Source organism: Leptosomus discolor, chromosome 22, assembly GCF_034619465.1.
Source record: "Leptosomus discolor isolate bLepDis1 chromosome 22, bLepDis1.hap2, whole genome shotgun sequence".
Classification (NCBI taxonomy): Eukaryota; Metazoa; Chordata; class Aves; order Leptosomiformes; family Leptosomidae; genus Leptosomus; species Leptosomus discolor.
The window spans coordinates 7,246,610-7,272,504 of NC_141412.1; positions in this window are offsets into that span (position 1 = coordinate 7,246,610).

Here is a 25,895-nt window from a genome sequence, read left to right on the forward strand (position 1 = left end):
TAACTCGGTCATGCAAAAAGCCACCCTCTGGGCAGCTCTTGAGGTCAGCGTAGGAAGATACAGGCTGCACAGTGAATTGCAGACCAAGGTCTAGGTGAGTGATGTTGCAAACGGCTCATTTTGGGTGCTGGCATCCTCGGTTTAGGAATAGTCCGCTGTTTTCTGGCTTGTCTCCTGTCCTCCCTTGTCTGTCTGCGTCCTCCTTCCAGCAGCGGGCTTGGCTGGTACCCGTGTTTCAGGGCAGCGATCAGCAACCTGAAAGCAGTCACTTCAGGAAAAAAAAAAAAGGAAAAAGGCTTTGAATATTCCTTGGCCGGGATTCAGATCATCTGAGACTGGCCAAAGTGCGAGCTGAAGCCCAGCCACAGCCTCAGGCCAGCGGTGAAAACCTGCTATTTTGGGAGGCGAATGAATGCAAGGGGCTATTGGTTATCTGTCAGTGCAGGCGAGCCGGTAAGTGAGAGGTAGTCAATGACATAAGAGATGTCAGGTTTTATTTCCAGTAAGAGCCGGTGAAGCTGGGAAAATTGCTCATTAATGCTTTATTGATATTCATGTTACTATTGAAGAAGTCTGGGGTGGGAGGTGGAGGGGGGGTCCGTGCCCATGTTAATGGGGCCAGGCTGAAAATAGGTTCTTTTATGCCTGGGCAAAGGGTACGCACTGACCACGGGAGGTTTGACTATGTCAGTCTCTCTAAATAGAGAATAGATCAGTCCTGTGGCTGAGCCAAAAGCTTTGGAGGAAAAAACTAATAACGCAGGTCAAACTGTGCCAGAAGCATTGGAGTACTCTCTTCTTTTTTTTTTTTTTTTTCTTTTTTTTTTTTTTTTCTCCCACGAAGCAAAATTTAAAGCAGATTGTTGTAAAACTATGCAAAATGTTCATCTGTGGGTTTTGGGACTATTTAACCCTCATGTTTGCTTTAGCGTTCTGGTTTTAGAGTAATTTGAATTTAAAATGCTCTATCAAAAGGAATTTGTTTCTAAAATGTCAAATTACTTTATTTCAGAAGCGCTGACGCTGAAATGTTTGGGTTTTTAAAAGATACCATTAGTCGTTCAGCATTGTTGACATCCATAAATATTTTTTGTATCTCTGGAACTCCTTATCCCGGGTGTTTTCTGTATCCTGCCCGGTTTTTTAGGTAGGATTTGGGCTGAGCACTGAACTCCCAGCATGGGCGTGTAGCTGCTGGGGCTTGCTGGAAACCAGATTTTGCTGTGCCTGCTTCTCATCCTCTGCCCACCTATCTTTCCAGCGGGCTTTTGTAGTGCCATTTGTGCCCGGGATGAGAAACAAAGCGAGTTGTGCATGTTTGGGAGCGTACCGGTTTCTTTAGGATCTCACAGGATTAGGATAAAACTCTTCCTGCCTCGGTTTACCTGTGCACTAAGGCGGGAGCCATGGTGCCTTTCCCTGCTGTGAGATAAATGACGTGAAGGCTTCAAGGTGGGCTGCCAAAATCGCTTCCCAACCCCTTCCCAGTTTGCTTTGGCTTTGCAGAAAGCCTCGTGCCTCGCTCGAGCAGGGAGATCGTGCGGGAGCCTCACTGGGGGGAAAGCCAGCACCGCTCTGCATCTGCCCTGCGCTTGGCCCGAGCAAACCTGCAATAACTCAATAATTGAGATCGTTTAGAAAGTAAAAACCTCCAAGTATCATGTTTAATAAAGCTCTGCTTCTCATCTGTCGTCGCGCAGCCTCATTTTTTGGGCTGCAGAGCAGCAGGGAGGCAGCTGATCGAGGAAGCCCCATTGGCGCAGCGTACCCATCTCAGAGGTTCACTGTGCGTAATTCTCCTGGTTTTCAGAGGTCTGGCGCTTTTTTTTTGTTGTTCTTTTTGCTGTTCCCGTGTGTGTTCGCATGCACAGAGTGTGTTTGATGGGGGTAGGATTTGTAGAAGGGTGGGATGTAACATCCCGAAGGAGCTTGACCCAGGAGTCCTTGCTGAGCCATGAGCCGCTGATGTTATTTTAAGCTCAATGTGTTCCCTGGTCCTCCTGCATTTGGTCTGATCCTTCTGTCTGCTGGGACTTTTGTCTTAATGGAGCATTGGGCATCCCACAGTTGTTAAGAAGCTTATCCTTGTTGTTCCTGGCATATAAAAGCAGAATCACTCTTCTCACTTTATAGGTAGAGAAAATTGTCCCTGGTGGCATCTTCTGCCAGCCTGCTTTCCCAAGGCGGGAAGGTTTCCCATTAAAGCTGCGCTTCCAGGAGCAGTTGCTGGTAAAAGGGCTGCAAGACATCTGGTAGGGCAGCTGGCAAGATGGAAGGCTGCTTGCGAATACCCCCCCACCCCCAGTATGAAGAGAGGGCACTAATTAACGTTTATAGATGATGAAAAATACTCGAGTCAGTGTTATGGCACTGCTGCTCCTAGACCTAAGCAGAGCATAAGGCCGTGGAAGCAATAACACGCAGGATATCACTCTCTGTTCTCTTATGATCCTTTTTATCACCAGAAAGTTGATTCGGTTGGAAGCTGATTAAACTTGCAGGGAAAGATAGCGGTTTGTGCCAAACCAGTCCTCCCAATCGCTTTGTGGCCACAGTGAGAATTAAGGCTGATTAAAATGGAGGGAAGGCTCCCTTCTGCCTCGTGTGGGTTTTTTGGATCGGGCTGCCGGGAGCATCCCTCTCTGCTTCTGCTCCACCGGGTCCCTGGCTGCCAGACAGCGATGGCAGAGGAGGGCATGGGCCAAAACACAGGAGCACGGCAGTTATTATTCTAAATGAGAAGCATCTCTTCTCATTAAAGCTGAAAATTATGGTCCACAGATAACTCTGATGGTGGTTCATGGAATCAATAAAACCCCAGTTTGTTTTGAAAGCCAAGTTGCCGATATGCCAAAATACATATTTTGCAAATTGCTTAATTTGCATTTGAAAAGATCAAACCTTATTTCTTCTGAAAGCGGAGAGGTGGAGTGGGGGAAGCGGCATGCACGCAGCGATTTAAATCTCCTTTTTGCTATCCTGCAAGATACCTAATTTGATCGAAATTGATAGCAGTTGAGAAACTATTTTCTTTCTTTTTTTTAAAACAACAACAATGCAGGGAAGCTGATGGGCTAAGATATCTTACTAATTCTGAAGCAGCCACAGCTAATTTTTGGAAGCAACGTTTCTAGTGATGCAGGGTGTCCTCATTTGCAGCATCTGTCTTTTGGAGGCGTGATGGTCATTGGCAGTCTCGGGGATGCTCATTACTCCTGTCTCAAGTTCTTTACTCTTTCCTAGAAACTTTGTTGACACTGGAAACGGAGGATATAAAAGCCTCTCTTACGTGCAGCAGAGATGCACGCTGACAGGAGCACTGTGACATGAAATCATTAAGACCTGCTTGGCAGAGCCAAGGTGCAGCTGCAGGCTTGGATGGGGACCCGAAATGCTGAGCCTGTGGGTTGTCGAGAAGTCCGGTCCCTCGCCTCGCAGGCGTCAGGGGTGTGCTTGGCAGCTGGAGCCTGGGTTAGGCCGGCTGTGGGGTATGTGGAGCTGAGCACCCTCTCCTGTCAGCCCGGGTAACGCGTCTCTAAGATGCGCTTGATGTTTTACCCGCTAGGTGCCTGCTCCCGCCGGTTAGATGCCGGTGGCACGCACGCACGCACCCTTCTGCCCTGTGCCTTCCCACCCAGGGACTCTTCATTTTTTTTTTCCTAACCAGCCTCCCTACCCACTTGAAAAATAAAGATGTATGACTCCCACTTGAGGAGAAGAGATTGTTGTTTTCGATTGCTATTCATCTATTATTTTAGAAAGTAAAATGAATAAAACTTATGCAGGTCACAGACATTAAAGAGCATTTTTATATCAGTTTGGGAGCACTTGTCAGCTTTGATTTATTAAGTAAAGTTCCTGGACTGGCTACTAGTGTGTGTTGTCAGTCTCTTGATAATGGATAGACCTCACAGCTGAGTGCTCTGTGATTAGACTTCTCAACTATATATTTTTAAATAAAGGCATCGCTTTTTTGGGTTTGCTCATTTCCCTCACTTAGGCAATTTCATTCATCTTCCCTTGCCCTCCCTCCCTCTGCTGTAAATTTGTTGTGTTGCAAGCTGTGAGGAAGGTAAATGGGACACATCTTGAAAGGGTGGGGGTTTCTTTTTGGTTTCCCCCCCTCCCAAGCTTGCTTCCAACTTAGCTTGATTGATTAAATGTCGGGGGGGGACAAACGTGGATAAGCAGAAGCTATCTAAACAGCTTTCCAGAGAGACCCGTTGCACACGCTGCTCTGTTACTACGCCTGCGTCAGCGTTTTTGCTATCAAACTGCTTTTCCTTGGGGCTTAGGGATGGAAATTACCAGAGCTGCGGGGAGAGGTGGCTGACGGAGCCCGTGACCTCTCCGAAGAGAGCGCGGGCTGAGCAAACCCACCGCTGCCAGCCCCGGTACCCCCTCTGTAAGGCTCAGTTAAGGGGGACCGTGAAGCCTTGCGTGCCTGATGAGGAATGACACGCCGGGAAGTTGAGAGGCACCGTGGTATCTCTGCTAACCACAACAATTTGTTTTCCCTGCGGAGGCTGGACCTGCTCTGCCGGGCTGAGCTCAAATCCTGCTGCTTGCTTGCAGGAGCCTCTCCTAGGGCATCTCAGCAGCTGCTCGGTCGAGAAGGGCAGGGGATTTGCAGTGCTTGCTCTGAGCTGCTGTTACCAGGGACGTGCTGTGATCTTCTCATAGGGATGGCAGCAAATGGGTACTGAAGGGGAGTATCCGGGGCTAAATCCCCAGCTAGAACTTTAATTATGCTTTCGTAAAGAACTGAGCTGGAACAAGGACGAGATTGTTTCCCCAGGGGCTGAAGGAGCGCTGGGACTAATTCATTAGCGTGGAATTGAAATAGCGCAGGTGGGAGGCCACCAAGTACCTTCGGTAAATGAGTCTTGCAGATCCTTCAGGAAGGGCAAAACTCGACGACTTGCCCAGGACCCTGGGCCGAGACAGAGGCCTCTGGTTTTGTTAGCTGGCGCCTTGGTCTCAGACCAAAACGGATCCGTGTAAGTTGTGAAAATGCAGAATGCACTGAAAAGGAAAAAAATATATCCAATTGCACCAATTTCGTAAGCCTTTTTGCTCTCGTATGACTCCGAGAATTGCTTTTGATTTAAAGGTTAAGATCTGACAAGCCAACAGACCTTAAAGAAAGATCTTTTCTTCCCCCTCCTCTTTTCCTTCCAGTTTCTTTCAGACCTTGAAAGATGAGAACATCTATCTGGGAACATCCGTATGGGGGGGTGGGAAGCAATTAATTTGGGAAGCGCTTTCTGCTGCCCCTCTGCTGCTCTTTCAGGAAACGGTGGTTGCACAAGGACTTGGTTTCTCCGGTCTGCATCAGCCTCTGCTCCCTCCCGCAGCGAGAGCCCTGCCCCTTGATAAGGGGATGAGTGACCCCACGGGTGAAGGGTAGGTGGGATGAGGAAGAGGAGTGCAGGGTCTGAAGTCGTGATTTCGGAAGGGCGAGCGATGCGTCTGTGGTTCTGTGATGCGATGGTTTACTGCAGGGTGCTGGTCCCGTCTCTGGGGCTGGGGTATGCTGGTAGCGATGTCTTTTGCAGCTCATCAAGTGTCTCTGTTGCTGTTTCTCAGCCTGAGATGGCATTAGTTGCTTTGCACGTTCCAGGGCCGCTGCCATTATCTCCTAATAACACATGCATTAATTATTAGCCAGCGTGCTTATTCTACACCTTTAGATGATAACCCTGTCGTACGGGCTTGCTTAACGTGTGCAACACCGGGGTGTTTTGAAATGGCTCATAAGGGGCGTTTTTGGCTTGTCCCTCCTGGCCGTCGTTTCTTAAACTGCCACAAGGCAGGCAGGCAGGAATATCCCGGGTAAATAAATGCTGGAGGCTCGCTGTCACTGCTGTTGGGAAGGTGGGTTTGCCATCAGGGCGAGGGATCGCGTACCAGGCCGTGGGTGGGTCTCCACTGAGATGGGGTGGCAAGTTGGGGTCAGCCAAAATCCCTTGATGTCGGTGGAGCTAGTGGGGAAGCAGGCACCAAGTCCCATGGCATGGCTCAACCTTGGCAATGGTGGAAGAAGCTCCTCTTCTAGCCCTTGGCATCAGCAGGTCGTTTCATTGTGCCCACCTTTGGCTCGATGAGAGGAGGTCCCTGGCCAGGCTCATCAGCGATGGCGCTCGCTGTCGAGAGGTGGTGCTGTGGTTTAGGTGGGAGCCAGGCTGAAGTCTCCCAGAGCTGTTTCACGTGTGCCTGAGGACCAACAGCTTCAGCCCTCAATTGCTTTAGACCCAGCACGAATGCAGGTAAACCTCCATGTCCTACAGGCTTTCTCCAAAGTACCAGGTAAAAATCTGGAGCATTTCTCCCTTTGTCATTTCCCACGAACGTGTAAAATAATATTCTCATGTTTCCCTGTGCCAGTGGCAAGTTGATGGCTCAGAGGTGGTTCTCTCGCCAGCTGAACGTTGCAAGTTGGTTTTTTTCCTCTGCGTGCCCACCTCCATCCCTTGAGCTCTATGGGGAATCCGTGGGCCATCAGGAGGAGTTAAGGCTTGCAGGTTAAAGACAGCGAGGGAATACAGACCTGTGCTAGAAAATACTAGTAAACGAAAGCTGCTGTCTGGACCCCGAGTCCTCTTGCGTCCCACACAACCCCTGCTGCAGCACCAGATGGGGTTTAATCAGGACCGCCGCAGTGCCGAAGGGATATTATTAAGAGACATCTAGTTCTGGATAAGAGAAGATTATCCAGGGTTTATTTCCAGCTGATAACACACTGCCCTTCCGTAACACCTTTTATCTGAGGATCTCGGAGCTCTTCACAGACTTCAGTTAATTAAGCCTCACATTGCCCCCTGGTGTCGTGGGTGAGACCAGGGCTAAGCGTCAGTGGAGGAGCAATTAGGAGGGATCCAGCTCTGGCAGGGAGATAAGATAGATGATCTCCTGGCTTTTCTTTGCTGTCTTATTTGCATGTTTATCTCCCCTGTGCAGTTGAGAAAAGCAAACCCAGAGGTTGCGCCGTCTGCCTGAAGTCCTCATTCCGTGCCGCACCAGGTTAAAAACCCGGGGTCCCCTGTTCCAGCCCCACAACGTGCTGGGTGCAGAAACAACGTCAGTGGTGCACGCTGCTGGCTCTGCCCTCAGTGTCTCCCTCTTCTCCTTTCCCAGCGTTGGTTTTCCACTGGGCTCCGCGCCTCGGCTCTGCTCGAATTTTCTCCCTGCAAACCCTATCTCAAAGTCTTCCTTTGGTGGAAGAGAACAACAAAAAACCCCCTCACAGACCTCCAGAAAAAGAGCTTTTTCTGCCTCTCCCTACAAGGCCAGATTTCTTAATAGCGATTTCCCCTGAGAATAGCTGGGCCCGAGGTTTCCTTCCCCTCCTCTTTTCTTTTCTTTACTTTCCCCTAACTAAAAATCAGGAAGCTCTAAAATCCTCTTTGAAGTAACACTGTATGAAGAGGATTTATCCTTGTCCACTTAAATATTCATGACAGCTTGCATTTCTGTTCAAAAAGACACTTGTTTATTTAGATAAGATTTAATTTATTCATAATTTACCTAAATTTGCAGGAGCGTGCATGTACATTTTAGCTTATAAGCAGCGTAATACATAAAACATTATTGAGGCATGCAAATTACACAAATACAGCATTTGAAACTGCCTGCTTGTTTTAGGCAGATAACTAATTTCTTACCCTGAGTAGAGACACAAACACAATTGCATGGGCTTGTTGCCTGGGAGTCGGCGACTCGGAATTATCCTTCCCTTAATGGAAGAGGCACAGCTTTTTAGCAGGGCCGTGGCAAAGCCCGCTTTTCTTGGAGCATGAACCGTGGTAATGCCAAAGCCCTTTGCTGGCAACGCTTTTGCGGTCCCCTCCCTGGGAGCTTGAGTTTGGTTTGATGAAGTCTCCAAGTTACTCTTTGTTTCCCCAAAATGGGCTTAGGATTTGTAGCAGGATGTTGTCCCACCGGTGCCTGGAGGAGGAAAGCAGACTCATAGCCCCCAAATATCCTGTTTTCCACTTGCTTCCAGGTAATAATTGCACAAATTAGCATCCACAGAATGTGCTAGGCCACGGATCCCGGGTTTGGCTTCCTCCCGAATCTCGAACACCACGTGCCGTGAGGACAGCGGCACGAAGGCTGCGGGCTGGGGACGTGGCAGGGGTTTTTGGGCTGTGCATTTGGCAGCTGGGCGACAGGCACGAGGGCTCTCGGGTCACCTTAATACCATGAGGGCTCTCGGCACTGTTAAAAACTGTTTCTAACAGGTCCCGGTCTGGAAGTAGATGTTTGCAGTTGTACGTATGAAACCTAGGGTATGTGGATATGAACCCTGGAGGAGGAGGTATCTCAAGAGCTTCAACGTTGTGCGTGTCTCCCTGCGTGTGTGGCTGCGTTACCCCACAACCTGTTGTTAAGATTGCCTGCTGCTTCCCGTAAGATTCTGCTTTCCTTTGTCTGTAACCCTGCTAAGCTGGTTGGGCTGAAATTCCCCTGGCCAGATGTCCTCCCCGGGCTTGCAGGCTTGGTGTGTTTGTTCTGCAGGGGAGGGATGGACAAGGAGGGGTGGGGACAGCAGTGCTGTTTGGTGCTTTGGGTTTTTCCTAGCTGAAATCAGAGCCGACATTTTCGCTCGTTTCCAAAAGTGAGGCTAATGGGGAAAATAACATCCTCGCTGCAAAAAATGACTTCTGAGTAGCTCCAGAGCCTGAGCGCTTCAGGACGGCGGCTGGTGCTTCTGGTGGGGTCATGAAACACCTTTCTAACCTTGGAAGCGCGTCTCCTCCCTGCATGGGATTCAGGATATGTGATGCTCCGCATCAGTGGGGTAGAAACCGGCGGGATCTACCTGGGGAATCCCCCCGGCGAGGAGGCACTTTGTACTGCCCGTGTCCCCTGTGTCCCTTGTCCTCGCAGCCTTCGTAAACCCGAGCAGCGCCTGCCCCTTTTTGCCATGGTATCCGCTGGGTCATGCAGCGAGGAGGAGGAGGAGGAGGTGGTGGCTGTGTCTGAATGCAGTCTGCCTTTGCATTATAAGAGACTTTAATTACAGAGGCTTAATTACGCGATCACCGCGTATTTGGGCTTTTCTGCAGGACCGTGCCCTCGCCGCCTGCCCAGGGCGGACGGTGTTCGCTTAATGAGTTGCTTGTGCTGCTGTGATGAGCACCAGGGGAAAGCCCAGGAGAAAATGAATCCTCTTGTGTCCAAATAACAGGCAGCAAAACAAGGCTTGAGGCCACCCATGGAGCAGCGAGGAGAAATGGCAATATTAAACACTTCCTTATTAAAGGAGCTCTGCTATTGTGTGCGGGCTGCGGATCCTGAAATGAAATGGTGTAACGAGAATGGGCAGGGAGGGCTTTAGTAGTCTTAACTTTGGCAATGCTTGATTTAGCATGAATGGTCATGTTATCTGGCCGTGATCTTTCATTTTATGCGTCTGTGTCGGCACAGAGCTTTGCATAGGGGGATCAGAAGTCTTCTTTATGTAGGATTAATCACAGCATTGTTCTTTTTTCACCTGGCATTCGTGCATAGACAGCATTTTAGGTGGGAATATTGCGATGGCGCGGGCAGGCTCACGAGTTTTGTTACCAGTTGGAGCCCGTTGGAGCTGCAGAAATGCAAAGAACTTACGTATGTGGTGCTGGGCGATCGGTCACGCCGTACGGGTGAAGAAAAACACGCCTCAGAAGCGAGCGCTGGAGAAGTTGGCTTTACCCCTGATTTTGGAGGGAGCTCAGATGAGGGAGTGTGTCTGTAAGAGCACGTGTGCGGAGGAGAAGCCTCTGAATAAAAACTTGAGGTTTCAAATCGTTTTCGCTTAAATAGCTCGTAACGGTGCACGTTGGAACGACGCGATGCTTGCGTCGCGCCGACCGGGGGAAAGGCGGTGTTTTGGTGTGCCTGCACGCACGTTAGTAATGTGGAGAGCTGGATGTCTGGTGACTGCCACCGAGGGTGGTGTATCGGAAAAGAATAAGCTATTGATCAGCGTTGAAAATAAATAAATAAATAAAAATCTCCCCTCCCCGCCACCTGTAGATGTATTAGGGAGAAAATATTGAACTGGGCTCTCCTGGCTCCCATGCAATTGATGCAATTTATTTTCAATTTGTCAAACGTGGCATTGGAGCAGCAATTGTTTTTGGTGATTTATTAGGAATTTTCTAACCAGGGCACTCTGTCATTGGAGTTACTTCACTTGTGTCCCAGTAGATTTTTGTCTTTCTGCAAGCTCAAGCTGTGAATCCAAGAAGGTGAGTTTTTCTTTTTTTTTTTTTTTTTTTTTTTTTTCCTTAAACCAGAAGGGAAAAACCAAAAGAAACTAAGCCAAAAAGGGAAGTGGGGGAAAAAGTAGCAGAACTGACATATTTTAAACACAATGACAGGATCGGCTGTTTAAATTGCCTCTGTGAATTGATTTAAAACATGTTGGTAGGCATCTCTATTTCATTAACTGTCTTTCTCCTTCATTTCAGTCACTGGAGTCATTGCCTCTTATTACCTTCCAGGTTCATGATACCCATCCACATGGTTATTTTAGTTATTACTATCTGTATACAGAAAATATAAGAGGCAATTTTGGGACAGAAGCAGCTTGGGAGGGATGTGGGTATAGCGAAATAAATAATTTGAATTCTGCATGACACCCATGATATAAAGCCATCAGGATTACGAGAGCCTTAGTGCTGGGTGTGCGTTTTGGTCAAAACCTGTGGGAGAAGCGTACGGGTTTGTGGTATCAAATCCAGACCTGGTAATGACGCGTTTTCCCACCTTGGATAAACAATAATGACCCCAAGCCATATTTTCTGCTGGGAATTAGGTGCACATGGTATTTTTCAACCCTTCTGACCGCTGCAGCATCGGGAGTTTGGCGAGTGCGAAGTGCATTTTCACTTCCCTCCCGCTTTGAGGTAGAGCTTGGGGAGCAGGAGGACCCTATCCGTGTCCTCAGGGGCATTTATGACCTTGTCCCGCCGATACACAGGGAATATTGATGCTCCCCTTAAGTAACAGTTCTGGTGTGAAAAGGCGTGTAGAGGCTGCCGAGTGTCACGGGGCGCACACCCTCGGAAGGTCTGCCTGCTAGGATTAGCTGGGGGAAAAAAAAAAGAGGAAAGCTTTTTGGGACATCTTTCCTGAAGCTCAGCAGCCCAGAATCGAGACATTTCCATCACTTCTTTTCAAACTGAAAAAAAAAACCCCAGCGAGTTCCAGGTTATTTTCACAGTTTCAAAAATGCTGTAGCATATTTTTTTTTCCAGCGCTCTGCAGAGTCATTAGCTTGCTTACAGCACTTTAAAGAAAAATGTGGTGCTTAGGAGACTTAGCTTCTGTTTGCTGTCTTTACCACCAACTAATTGGTTGGATAACGAGCAAATATTTTTCCTCTGTTCCTCAATTTCCTAGCTTTTTGGTTGGATAACGAGCAAATATTTTTCCTCTGTTCCTCAATTTCCCAGCTTTTTGACTTGCAAGTAGGAAGAGTGGTTGGCAGATAGCAAAGGGAAGCATGTTATGGTGAGGCAGCTGGGCTCACGCTCGAGATGTGATGGCCTTTCTTGCTTCCAGCAGCTACTCGTGCTGCCCCCTCGTTCTGTGCCCCTTCTCCTTTGCTTTTTGCATCCTATAGGCCTGGTCTTACTCATCATGGACGTTCAAAGCGGGTGCCCGGTGGGGAAGGGAAGGGATGAAGCAGCATGGGGGGACCAGCGTGGTGCGACCAGCGGTTGCTGTTGGGAGACGCTCAGAACAAAGCATCCAGGAGACTTGATAAGAGCACTCGAATGATCTTGTTATCAGGGTAACTGCGGTGGGAAGAGACAGCTCCGGGCTGCACGTACGAGCATCACCTTGGTTTAAAGGCAGCGTTTGTGGCTTTCAACTCCGAATTCCCTGGTTTGGCTTGGTTTAATTCAGCCTCGAACAAAGCACGCTTGGTGTGCTGCGAGAGGATGCCATTCACCCAGCTCCCTGTTCAAAAGCGATGTCTCTCCAGGCGCGCGGGCACAATGGAATACACTGGGGGTCTCAATAAAGCCCGTTGTAAAGGCACTGGCTTATTGAAAGCGTGGCCATCTGGAGTGCCAGGAGGAGAATGGAGAGCTGACCTGACAAGCGAGAGCCGACCTCCTCAAGGAATTGCTGCGTTGCACGAGGACGCTCTTCCCATAAACAGCAAAGCTTCCCAAAAGGGGGAATGGGGATGTGAATCGCCAAGGGCTCCCCCAGACTGAACCGTTTACCTGAGCCTCGGGGCCTGGGAAAGGCGGCTTTTCGCTCGGCTCTTGGCTAACGGCACAGCGTCCGGACCCAGCACCTAGAAGCAACTGGTGCCAGGGGTTTAACCTCTCCTCTTCTGCTGCTGGAGTGAACCCGGCCCAAAGCAAAGCCCAGTCTGCCCGGCTGCCTGGGGGCATTGCTCTAATTCCCTCCTGCCCTCTCAGTACGTTCAAGCACGATGTGTGTTCGGGCCAGAAATACGACAGCTTGGCAGGAGGTTCATTCTGAGAGCAGCAGCTCCGTACCATCTTACCTGCCCCTTGCGTGTGGTTTTGGGAACAGCAGAGGGAGTGTGCTCTGTGCTTGTTCGCTTTGTCCCCCACTGTCTTACTATAATTGCTGGATATATTTGGGATAGTCTTATTTATCCTTTATTGACTCCTCTTTGTCCGTGTATGAAGAGGAAGACCTAGCTTTTAGAGTTTGCAGGACCAGTCTGAAGCTGGGCGACCGCCGAGGTCCCTCTGCTTGAAGAGACGGCTGCGGTTGCTGCCGGCTGGCCGGCAGCGGTCTCTCAGATGTCATTCCTCACACCTAGTTACCTCCGAATCCGCCGCTAGCGGCAGGAGACGGGAACCCATCGCCCTGCCGCCTGCGCGAAGGGCTGCGGGAGAAGGCCCTCGCGTGAATTGCGAGCACATCCCTCGCAGCGTCCGACTTCCAAGGCCCATCACTTAGAAAAATGTTAATGCTATTTACTGTAGCGTGTGCCAGATAATGGCATTTCTCAACATCTGCTTTCATTTAACATTTCCAAGCCTTTCTTTGCACGCGGCTTTTGGTAACGACGCTGCCTCGTACTTACTGGGCGGCAGGATGGGAAGTGGCAGCTTCCAGTCCAAACAAAGCGAACCCAAAAATTTTATTAATGAAGATTTGCAGCTGCTCCTGGGACTTGGCAACTGCTTGCAAAAGCTGGTGACAGGCTTCATCTCGTGAAACGTACCCGTGATAAATATCAAGTGGGAGTGATTAGCAAGAGGTGGTTAATTCGTGAGCGGGTTTTGCATGTTGGCTGGGGAATAATTTGGTTTCCAGTGGCAGCAGAATGTATTATTTTTCCTCTCTCTCCCCTAACCTAAAGATACTGCAGGCCTGAGCTCGTAAAGCAGCAACTGTTGCAGCTACTCACCTCATTTACAAGCCAAGGTTGATCAGCCCAGAATGGAGAAGGACCTGGTGAAGCCTGAAAAGCTGAGACATGCTTAGGGAGGAGAGGGAAGGGTTAAAATCAGGCAGGTTTTGTGGGGGTTTTTCTTGCAGTGATAGTTATGGTAGATAATCATCCTGCTCCATCAGGGCTGAAAAATTTACTAATTGAGGCAAGACTCGTTTCCTGCGGGAGAAATAGCCTCCCTGTTTTCAGGGCATTAGCTGCCCCTTTTTGTGAGGGTCGGGGGCAGGCATCCCTTTGGTGATGCTCCCTGCCTCGTCCGAAGACTGGTTTAGCTGAAATAGCGTCAACTATTTTCCTCCTATTTTCATCCATTCCTGGCATTTTCTGTCTCCACTTTTATTACAGGCTTGGCAGGGGAAAAAAGGTGGGGGGAAGAGAATAGGAAAGAAGTATTTCATTTCCATTTCCAAAGCTGCGTTTCAGCTCCCGAAGAGCAGGCGCGCAGAAGTGATGCTCACGGAGCCGCCTCTGACAGCTCAATGCCGGGGGAAAACCTGTGCTTCCATTTCCAGCCCTGTCCCCCGCGGGCAGAGCGAGCTGAGCCGAGGAGTTCACGGGGATCAGCAGGGAGAAGGAAAACAATTTGATCAAGGGGCCCTGGAGTCAGGCACATGGAGAAACTGGTCTGGTGGGGTTTTTCAGCTTTAATCAGTGTCAAGTTGATTTTATTTTTAGAGAAGTGATGATATTAAAAGTAAAAGCAGGGGGAGTGAGTAAAGCACCTACAGGTATATGGGGCAGAGCCCCTATCAGCTCTTCAGCTGGTCCTCCCTAAAAAGCTTGAAGCTTTTTAGAGCCAATTATACGAGACGTGCAGGATGAGTGGAGTTGCAGGTGCCGTATTTACCCCGTGTAGCCATGCTGCGCTAGCAGTATTCTTCTGGTTTGTAATATTTGGGGCAGGGGGATCATTTTATGCCACGACCAGTGTGGCTTTGGGGGCACAGAAGTCGCTGGGAAAGCAGCTTCACTGTGTCAATACGTTGGGACTGGACTCGCCGCCGGCAGCGGGGCGGACGGTGGTGATGTTCCCGTCAGCCCCCCGTTCTGAGCTGCCAGGGAGGACAGCAATTAGAGTCAGTTACGGTGCTCTTGAGGAGCTGCCCCTGTGTCCTGTCGCTGCCCGTGGCCAGCATGAGGTATTTATAAGAAGGATTGAAGAAAATCCTGCAGCAGGCAGATGTGAGGGTCATGTACCCTCTGGACAGGTCCTGCCCTAACTCTTAATTGCTAGAGACTGCTTGAAGGCCTGAAGTTCCTATTGTCCGTCCCAAACCTCTCCTCCCTTTCAGCCTCAGCTGCGCTCACTCCCCCTCGTCACCCATATAAACCTTTGATTCTTTCCAAAACCATCCAAAGTCATGTTCTTGCCGACACACGCACTGATAGAAGTGTTTTGGGGAGAAGCGTCCCCTTTCTATAGGCGGGGAATGGAGACTTGTCTCCAAACGTGTCCCTCGGGGTTTCAAAATGGTTTTTATCTGCGCGGAGAAAGTAAGGAAAACCCGTGGGTGGCAGACTGTTGCCTGGAGAAGTACTGCTGTCTTCATCTGCTTTCACTCAGCCCGAAATTCTTCCCTGTTAATGATGGTCATATATATATATATTTTTTTTTTTTGGTGATCTGAATTGGCCCAGCAAAGCCAACCTAAAATCAGCGCTGAGGGAATACGGACGTTCGCTTCTTTTCGTGCCAAAGAACACGAAAACAAGAGGGTTTTCAGACTTCTCGGATGTTTTCCTTTTCTTCTGAGTGAAAGGTAGTAGGAAAAAATAAGGCTTCCAGCATGGACTCCAGCTGCCAAGAGAATTATGAGGCTTTTTTCAGCCTAGTCTCAGTAAGGGCTTTTTTACATCCCAAGCCAGGAAGGTGAGATGAGTCGCTGATGCTTGATGGTGCACAGGCAGACCTGTCTTTTAACATGCAGCTGCAGCCAGCACTGAAGAGGTCGAGTCATATGATGCCGTCTTCTTTCCCAGCCTCGGGTCAGGCAAAACAATGAATTTCCATAATTTTCCTTCAAGCTCGCAAAAGCGCCTTTGTTGCAGAGATCGGGCAGTTCTTGCAAAGACAATGAGTCTGGGCAGCGTAATTGTGACCCTGTGCTGGCAGAAATGCCAGCGTGGTTTAATGAAGAATCGTAAGCCGCGGGGAAAAAATACCCATTAATGCTTGCTCGCCAGCCTGCAGAGTTGAGCTGTTCCTCTTGATAGAAGAATGGGTAAAAATCGGCCTGTACAGCTCTTGTCCTACCTCAATTAATCAAGATAATGGTCAATGAGCCTTTTTTGCCTTGCCACCTCCCGTGACCTCTTTGAATTTCGTGGCATCAGAGGTAATGCAATCACCTGAGTCCCATGCCCGAAAAGCCCAAGTCTTTGCTGAAAACGAGGAGAGAGTGACCGCTGTGGTCATCCCGGCTAGTTGATGGTGGCGGTGGGCAAGTAGAGGCTCCTAAGTGGAGCCACAGGTGACCTAGCCTGATCTTGGCAATCAGCAGCTTATTCATCCCGGCTTCGCGTGTCATGCTCTAGTAACCAGGCGGTTCTTGTTGCTCATCTAGAAATCCCAATCGAATGCCTTCATTATCACACAGCGGTGTTTCCGTTGTGGATAACAAGTCATACTGCGAGCACCAACGTGGCGTTGTATAGATTTGTGTGGTGGGATTGTTGTAAGCTCGGATTGATGCTTTTCCTGTGATTAGGGTATTTATTCAGGTGCGAGAGTGCGTCTGGTAGGATCTGAGTTTGCAGTGCATCTCTGGGAGGTGTTTACAGGGGCGTACCTTACGAAGTCAAGATAATAAGCTGCGCGTGCGAGAGCTGCGTTTTCCTTTATCCCATCACTGACGCTGTTTATATGCCACCCGCACGGGAAACCACCATCTAGGCATTGCGTGGGATTTTGGCAGCTGGCTAAAGGGGGTTGTGGTTGGAGCAGCGTCCTCTCTGCAGGGTATGAGGCGTGAGCTTGGCTTTTTGTCCACCCAAGAAGAAGAAAGCACTCTGGGGACGTGAGGGATGGTCTTTTCTCGTGGCGTGGAAGAAACAGGACGTCAGGTGGGGCAAGGGCTTCTCCTCCAGCAGCTGCAGGAGTCGAGAGGTGAAGTTCATCCTAGCTGAAAATCCTGACGCTTTCATTCCTTGAGGAGACCAGTTGCGATTCCTTAATTGGGATGAATGTGTAATTGGGGGAGAGGCTGGCGGCACAATCCATCAATTCTACCAATGAAAAATGATAGGAAGCGGCGTCCTCCCGCTGTCTGGCAGGCTCCCAGCCTCCTCCGCTGCGCACCTCCTTCTCCCCTTTGACTGCTTCGTCTGGGTAGCGTTCATCCTTCGTGAAGGCGGAGGGATATGAAGTTTCTGCGGTGTTATTTGACGATTACCTACCCACTCCCTGTTCCTTCTGGAATAGCAATGGGGCATATTTCCAAGACATCATGGGCTGTTAGATCTGGACTGATGGTTGCAAGATGAGGGAGAAGGATGTCCCTACTTAGGGCGCTGCCTGCTATGCATAATATCTCAAATTCAGCCTTTCCGTCAGTGTTTCTGGACAGGCTTCTGTTTTCTTGGCTCCTGGAGAAGTTTTAGCTGTGACAGCAGCAGGAGGAGGGTGCTCAGGGAGTCATAGAGCTGAGCTGTGAGTTAGACAGAAAGCTGGGAGGTACAATAAAAGGGGCAAAGCTTGGTGTTACAGTACAAATGCGTGTCCAGGCCGGACGATAAAGCAGTTAAATTGTCCCGCGGGTTGTGGGCAGCGTGGGCTATAAAACCTGCTCCTTCTCACCTACCTCCTGGGGAGCCTCCTGCAGTATCTCAGAGGCCGTCCCTGACCCTGTGAGATGTCCTTGTGGGTCTTCTTTCTTGCACCTTGCGTCTGACTTTGTCACTTTCTTCATCATCAGGCGCTTCAGACGCTCACCGTTAGCATTAGCCTCGTGGGCTGGACTTCGTCAAAAGCTCCCAGTCCGTCTGAGAGGTGCATGCCAATTGCAGCTCACTTGTCCGCCGAGTCAAGTAATCTCTTCAAAGACTTCTAACGAGTTAATAAGGATTGATCTGCTTTTCGTGAGATCATGTTGACTGTTCTTAATGAACCTGGGCATTTTCAAACCTTTCCTTCCCCTTAAAAAGTAGCTTCCAAGTAAATACTCTTCTCCCAGCCTATGGGCAGCTGATTCTTTCTACATATCCCCAGCATGCGTTAAGATTTTGATTGAAGGAGGCACCCCTCCAGCTCTCGTGATGGTCACGTGTTGGTTTTGAAGGGGCGGGGGGAGGTGTCAGTTAAGCAAAAGCTTACACTTGGTCCTAAATAAAGACGGATTTAATTACAACTAACTGTCTTATTGAGTGATGGCTTCAGGAAGCAGCTTCAGGCCTGATTTTTCTGAAAGATGTCTAAGATTTAGTTGCTAGCCATCTGAAACCAGCCAGATCTCGAGTTGCTTTTGGAGAGGCTAAAGAATAAAGATGGGAAGAACATTTCAAGAGCAGTGAAATTAGTGACTTTTCCCACAAAAAAACCCATTGCAGTTAGCAGCTCGGATAATCCACCCTACTGTCTGTAGCAACGCCAGGAAAGAGATACCGGAGTGATGGGGTCTTTGGTGGTTCTCGTGTAAACGTCCAGCTACTCGCGTTCTCTGTTCCCTGTTTTTAAGGGAACTCTGTAGGACCGAAGTCCTGCTTTGTCATTGCTTCCCATTTATTAAATCCCTCGGGCGCATGTTACCAGCTGGTCCCTAATGCTTTGTGTCAGTTTTAAGTTCCCCTAAGCTTTTATTGACCATTTCATGTGTTATCTGCACACTCCCTAATTCCTCTTGTCTCTCTCTGGGGATCTGATCCCTGACTTAGGCAAATCCTCATCCTCTTCATTTGCGAACACAGATGCAAAAGTAAATATTGTAAGTGTCAGTGTCAGCTTCTTATCCTCTTCTGCCTCCAATTTCCCTCTGTCACTCTTATCTGCACTGTATCCACTTATCTCCTGTGTATATATAATGGTCTTTTCCTTTCTGTTTTTGTAAAAGCCAGGAGATTCTCCGTCGTTAACTGTCTTTGCTCCTTTAATTATGTACTTGTGTGTTTACCTTCCCGAACCCATGCCCCCTACTTCTAACACATCCCTACTTCTAAGCAGGTGAGTTTTCTTTGTACACCGCTCTGATTAAAGATAGGAACGTGCCAAAATCCCACGTTTTGAAAACTCAAAACCTTGGGCTGTTTGAAGCTGAACCCGAATTCTGCGTCGAGCCAACGTTTTTGCCTCTGCTTTGAATGCTGCTGTGACTCGTAGGGTGGAGCACGTACAAAACGTAGCGTGTAACGCCATCCCAGCCCTCACAGCGATGCGCTGGGTGAAATCAAGAGTGGGTTTTTATGTCTGCGTGTCTTGATTTTTCCTGTCTCTGAGGTGGAGATAGTGTTTCCCACCAAGAGAAGAGGGAAAGAAGAAGGAACAACCAAGAAGAGGGAACAACCGAGAGTTGTGCGGGTGAAAGCTACTGCAGAGGGCAGCCGCTGGCAGAAGGGGGAGCTGAGCTGTCCTTTCCCTTGTGATTTTTTTTTGGGGGGGGGGGGATGCGGGAGTATTTTGGGAGAGACTCTACCTCTAGGGCACATGTAGTTTAAGCCAGAACGTGAAATGTTTTGGAGCATCTTCCTCCTTGAGCTGCAGCCCTGGTGGATGTGCTGCCGTCTGATCCACCCCAAGCCTCGTGGTTTGCGGTCTGTTCATCGCCAAAGTTATAACCGGGTTCTGAATTGATTTTGGGTTGGTTTTTTTGTTTGTTTTTTTTTTTTAACCTGGAAATGCCACACAGTGGTGTTTATTACGTAACAATTCCCATCAGGAAAATGTCTTGTTGTGTGATGTACAGCAATACTAAACGTTGACGTAGCGTCGGGGCCCGGCTTTTTTTTTTTTCTGCAAGATGCAGCAGTTTGTAATTTCAAGATCAATATGATGATGTGTTTTTTGAATTTTAATGAATAAACTACACCGGTGTTTGTTGTTTACCTGCTTTCTGATTTTGTAACAAGTGGCACTAGTGATAATTACCGAAATTCTGTAGTCGCAGGAGGAGGGGGAAGGGCGGAGGGGGGGAACCTGGCTCCTTCATAACTATCCAACTGGGCAATTATCTCCATACTGTATGAGCTGCTTTTCTATAAATGTTGAAATTCAGTAATTACCACCAGAGCCAGCCGTGACATTTCGAAAGCAGATACATAACAAATAGGGATGCCATGGAGTCATTAAAATTCAGATATCAAAACAGCTCTCCCTGTTCTTCTTTGCATGAATCCATCTCTTTGTTTCATGAGGAATTCAGTTGCCAATTAAATACCTTTTCTTTTCTTTTTCATCTGTGTTGTTTTTTTCCTTTTACAAATGAATTCTAATCTCCGTGAAAGGAGCTGAATTGACAGTGGTGAAAAAAACACGGGTGAGTTTAGTCCTTCCTAAGGAACCCAGCCAGCACCTCCCCACCTTTGGAAATGGTGAGGTTGTACTGAAAATTTAGGGGGGGAGGATGTTTTTCCCAGCGATTCCCTTTTTCTTCTTCTGGCACTATTTTTCTTTCCCATCCTGTGAGGGAAAACATCTTTTAAGGTTGTTGATAACTTTAGGAAATCTTTCTTGCCTGTCCTGCCAGGGCTTTGGTTTCATCGCCAACAGGAATAGCTCAATTATTTCCCGAATTGTTATTCGCGCTGCGGTCTCACAGCAATCTCTGGCATCTGGCAGTTGGGGTTTTTTTTTATTATTTTTTTTTTTAACAATGTTGTCTTGTTTACGGGTTTGACTCTTGGAAGACAGGATTTGATGCCTCCCAATCAGCCGCTAATGAAACGGAGGGATTGACAGCGTGGAATTGATCCTTCTTTGTAATCTCGTAACAGTGAGACATGTTTGTTTCTGAATCTGTCAGTGGGTTGTATGTAAACCAGGTGTGATGAGGAACCTGTGCGCTGAAAACAAGGAGAACAGTGGTTTCATAAACCTCACAAGGAGAAAAACCTGTAGGGTTTTCTACGCCTCCTCTCTTCCCGTATCTTGAGTGCTGCTCATAGATTTTTCCGTGAATGTCTTTTAGAGACAGCAGGATGATTTTGTTCTGAGAGGGGCTGACATACACGGAGGTAATCCTGATCCTTAAGGATGGGTAAGCACCGTGAGCCTAAACAATGATAACGAAGGAGCGTGGAGAGGTCCGTGCTCTTAAAGACCCCACGGCTTTTGTCTTTTATGGCTTTGCTCCCCGCTTTCTCTGTAGTTTGCCCATAGCAAAGGTCCCCTCACCTCTTGTCAACACTTTGACCTGTCTATTTCAGGCAGATTATTTATTGCATCCTCCTTTTAAAAAATAGTTCTGCTGAGATGGAAAGATGTCATTTTACAGTGCACTAAGGGAGGAGCCACCTTAGCTTGTGCGATTTTAAGAGGCCTCGAGCCCATCCTTTGGTTGTCCAGTAGAGGACAGCTTCGTTTACTCCTCCATCGCCTCCCGTCTGGGAGCAAAGCCTTCCGTACAGCCCACTCAAGGAGAGCTTGTCTAAGGTTTATTCTCGAGCCTGATGCATGTGTGTTAAGGTGAATAGGAATTATATTCACTTCAAGGAGAGATGAGGCCCTTGTGTTGACTACATTATCATTTATACTAACAAAAAGAGCTTAAAATGTTAGCATATTCTTTTGAAAACAGAGCTTTGCATCCTATTAAGAGGAAGGAAACGCAACCCGCGGCGCATTATATTTCCAAGCGCCTGTCAAGAAACGCTTACGGCTGTCGCCTGCTTACTGAGCATCCAGCTATAGGAATAAATTGGGAATTGCTACCCGGGCGCTGATCCCCTCACCAAGAGACAGGAGATGCCGTTCAGCTGAAATCCAGCCAAACACAAATCTCGCATCTGCACCGAGCGGGAACTCGGGGACCTGGGGGTTTGAGAGCTGCGAAAATGTGGAAGGCGTGCGTAGAAACGCGTCTCCCAGCTTGGTTTTGGAGGGCAGGGGAATTCGGATGGGATTCCCGCAGCTTGCGGCACGGTGGATTTTGGCAGGGTGATTTCTAGCCTGGCTGGAACAGAGAGGAGAAGCAAACTTAACCTTAAATTTGGGAAAAGCACTTAAACATCAAGATTACATCCTGCTGGAATCAGGTGGTTTGTTTAGGTGCAAGGGAATAAACTGAACGTCTTCAGTTCCAGGTGGATAAAGGTTTGCGATATATAGCACGTGGCACCCTGGCAGGCATGTCACACCCTAAACTGGCCGTGGGGATGGCGCCTCCCGTTCCCTAAAGCTGCCCTTCCATCCCCTGAGGAAGGCAGTAAGTTCTACCTGCATCAGTGCGAGCAGAGTCTTTGTTTTAAGGAAAAAATGAGAGAAAACCATAAATCCCGAACAGCAAAACTCAGAAAGCCCTTTCCCAAGCAGGGCTTTTGGAGATAAGCCTGCTGCTCGGCAATTTGCGAACTGGAACTTTGAGCACCACCGCTTGTCTTCCTAGAACCGAAATCCACCTTGAGGGGAGGAAATAAGATTGTAAAATGGGCTGCGTGCAGGAGGCTGCTGAGTCTTGACGCTTCGAGGCTTTTACAGCTGCATCCTCCGGTTTGGAAGGAATCACTCCTGTACCCTTCACGCTCTTCGCCATCTCTGCCGAGTTGCACGAGGACCCGAGCAGCTCCCGTGCCAACTCAAGCTCGTTTTTTGGGGTGAGAGGGGATGTTGCCGTTTGGGGCACAGCATCCTCGAAGAGCAGCTTAAAACCAGAGGCAGTTTTTTTTTCGAAGACAACATTTTTACTTCTGTAAAGGCCCCGCCGCTAAACGTGTGGCGGTGACTACCTGCCCGCGAGCGTGTCTGTCAGCTGAGCTCTTCAGCCGGTGTAAAGCGTTGAGGATTTGTCGTGGCCAACCGAATAGGGCTTGTGGGGGGACGCGGTGGGCGTGGACACACCCGTCCAGAGCTCCATCATGCGCGAGCTGCAGGAGATGAGGTAAGAGATGACATCAGGCAGGCTTTGCTAACAGGCTGGATGCATCTTTAATGGCATCTGTGTTATCTCCCTGCACGTCTGTACACGCTGACGCGTGCTGCAGCTGTCTCCACGAGCGTGAGCAGGTGAAATGGAGATGTCTTGCTGTCCTTTCTCATCAACAGTGGTGCATCCAAGATCCCACTGATAGGCAGAGCACTGTTCCCTTCCCTGTCCACTTTGATTAATTTGGTGCCTCATTTCTGGAGTCTATCAATTTGTCTTGGTTTTGCTCTTCCCCTTGACGCAGAAGTTTTCTCTCCCTCCTTTTAACCACTGTTCTGCTACAAAGCCCTACCCTATCTCGGCTGCCCCGACACAGGAGATGATGTGCTAAGTCCCTGTGCATTACAGAGCACAAAATCCAGCCATGAAGCCTCTTTACAAGACTCCAGAAACCGCTGCTAACGCCAATGCACCCGGCCAGAGAACCGGCAAAAGCTCTGCAGCTTTCAGACACATCAAACCCGGCGATATCGGGAGGGCTTTGGGCTCACACAAAGTCCTTTTGGCTGTAACACAGAGGAGGGAATAGAAGCTCAGCGACAGCGAAGTCCGTTGGAAAGGTTTCTTGTGTGTGCAGTAAGATAATATATGGTAATGAGGACAGCACCGAGTTGCTGTAAGTTACAAGAACTTATCACTGCTCTCTGCTGTTGCGGCACATTCCCGGGATTCGGTCTCGCCAAAGCAGCATGAATAGATTTATTTTGTATTGTTAGACTGTCAAGGCACTGCAGAGTAACAACTTCCAAATGATAACTTCTCCGGCGTGCAGAAGTTGTGAATTACATGCTTTTAGTCCCCGGCAATCAAACGGGGTGGGCTGACAGCTGCTCTGCAGAAACCTTCTTCCCACTCCCTCTCTCTGCTCGCCGCGTATGGTCAGCAGCTCGGCATTACCTCCCTCCTACCAAACCCGACGGGGCTGTTATTAAGAATAATATCAATTTATTTCTAGCGGCAGAGCGTGCCAGAGCAACGGAGCATGTAATCAAGGAGAAGAGGGAAGCACTTTCTTACTGATCCCTAATGTGTGGTTAGCTGGGCGAGCGGGGGTTGGTCTGGAAGGAGTCGGGTTTGAAGAAGAGGAGGTGGCCCAGGCGAGGGGACGCGTTGTGGTGGGCCCTCTCCTTTCCTTGCCCGTTGGAGCAACGTCTCTCTTCTAGGACTTTGGCCCCTGTCGCTGTCCCCAGCAAGGGAGATTTGAGTTTAAGAGGTGTTGGGGGTGACTTCAGCATGGAAAGGTCTAGCTCTGTCCACCACAGCCAGGCCACGTGGAGCGGGAAGACGTTTGGCTGCGGGCAGTGGTTAATGGTGTCATTGTCCGTAGCTGTAGGTGACCCCATGAAAATGCCACCGTCGAAGGGGTGACCTGCAGCGGGCTGGGTGGTTCGGCCTTTACACGAGCTACGTGGGCACGGAGGTTAACTCCTGTAAGAGCAGGAGCTCCTCTTGGGTGTGGAATAAAAGGGAAAGATTGAGAACTGGGGCTATGGGGATGAAACGCGTCAGGAGACTGGGAGGAGAGCCCAGGCTTTTGTAGAACTGTTCTCGAGCTTTCAGTTAGTCCTGAAAAGGTAAAAATAACGGCTGGTCCTCGGGGTTGACGACTGAGCTGCCTTTTTTTTCCCTTTCCTTTGGCTCTTCTCAATATCTACAGCGGTTTATTTCTCCTTGTGGTGGGTGTAGCGCATGTAGGTCTGGTCTGCGTGCCTTTGTCTGGATTAATACAATTACTGGGGAGGAGTAAACTTCCCAGAAACTGGTAATGCAGTGCCGCCTGCCTCGTGGTACGGAGGTAGCATTCAGGCTGGAAAGTTTTGCTGTTCTTTTTTTAATATTCTAGTAGAGTTTGCGACTGTATCAAGGAACTTCTTTGAAAAGGAAATAAACCCATAAATTATCGCATAGTCTTTGCGGGAAGGCAAAAGGAATGCAAGATGGTTTAAATGTATTATTTGCTGACCTTGACAGTTCACTTGTAATGTTATTTAAACATTTGGTTTTGCAGGGCGGTGTTCTTATTTATTTATTTAATAAGCTGCCAGCTTACAAATTGCAAAACTTTTGCAGTTCCTCTTATCTTCTGCAGAACCACTGAGATGGCAAAATATGTTCTCTGTCTTCAACAATTCAGTCTATATTTGCATGAGGAAATTGGAAAGCGAGTTGTTTTTCTTCGTTTGCATGACAATACCCGGAGCGCAATACAATTCACCGTTTAATTTGTGATAGTTAGTGTGCGAGAAGAATGGGCCCAGCAGTTTGGCTCAGTTTTGTTGCTGATGTGGTCGTCATTGTAATTAAAATTGATTTATAAGTAAAGGCGAAGAAATCTAAACTACCTGTTTATTCAGCGTATTGTCGACCTGCCGAGCACAATAGTTGGGGTCACCGAGTTCAGGTCTCCTACCGGAGACGCTGGAGGAGTTTTGCTGAATGAAGTTTTCAGGGTTGAGCTTCTAATTAGTCAAATATTTCCAAGTGGATGATGGTGGCCAATATCAGAGCTGAAATCGGAGCGGGCAGCAGCAGCAGCTGGACCTCCACTGGCTTTGCAGGAGTCCGCTGGGCCGTCCAATGCACGCGCAGGTTTTACAGCATAAAACTCCTGTACCAGGGGCGACTTAATGCTTGACTCGTTGCGTTAATTTGGCTACAGCGGTACAACTCTGCTCCTAACAGCTCAGGGCAATTAATAAGCGCTTGATTGAATTGGGAAATCCCTCGAACGCAGGGAAGTCACCTGAAATAAAGCTCTGATCCAAGGCATCCCCTGCAGTTTGTTAGTATTTTGAGACGTGTTGGTGTTACTGGAGATGGTTTAATGTTTCAGGTGGGGTCTAAAAGTGTGAGCTGTGAAGCTCGTACTCCCAGGTTTGGGGGTTGTTTTTTCAGTCAATGGAGGGAAATGGGGAACCTCAGCAGATGATTTGTCTCAGCTGAAAATAGGCATTTGAGCAGACTTGCCTGCTAAAAGTGCTCATTTCTCTCTTTTGACTGCAAAAGAAATCTCAGGTGACGGATTCATTCTTCAGTGTCTGACTTGAGATATCTGTCCTGCTTGCTTCAAACAACTTTGAAGCTTTTTGGAGCTTTCTGAGCATTTTAAGAGGAATTGAATTTCCTGACTTTCGCTGTACGTCACGAGATTAATCCTCAAGCTGGAAGCAATCTGTTTCAAGTGAGACAGCGCAATTGTAATTATGAAGCTGTTGAGACAACAAGAAGTGTTTTGGACAACTGGTTTGGTCACGAAGGAGTTTTGAAAGGCAGATTTAGGCTGATGCCAAATAGGCTTTGAAAATCCCACTATTTACTCTTCAGAATATGCGGGAGCAGAGATTTCATAAGTAATCCCTGTACTTCTTCAGCACGAAGAAATA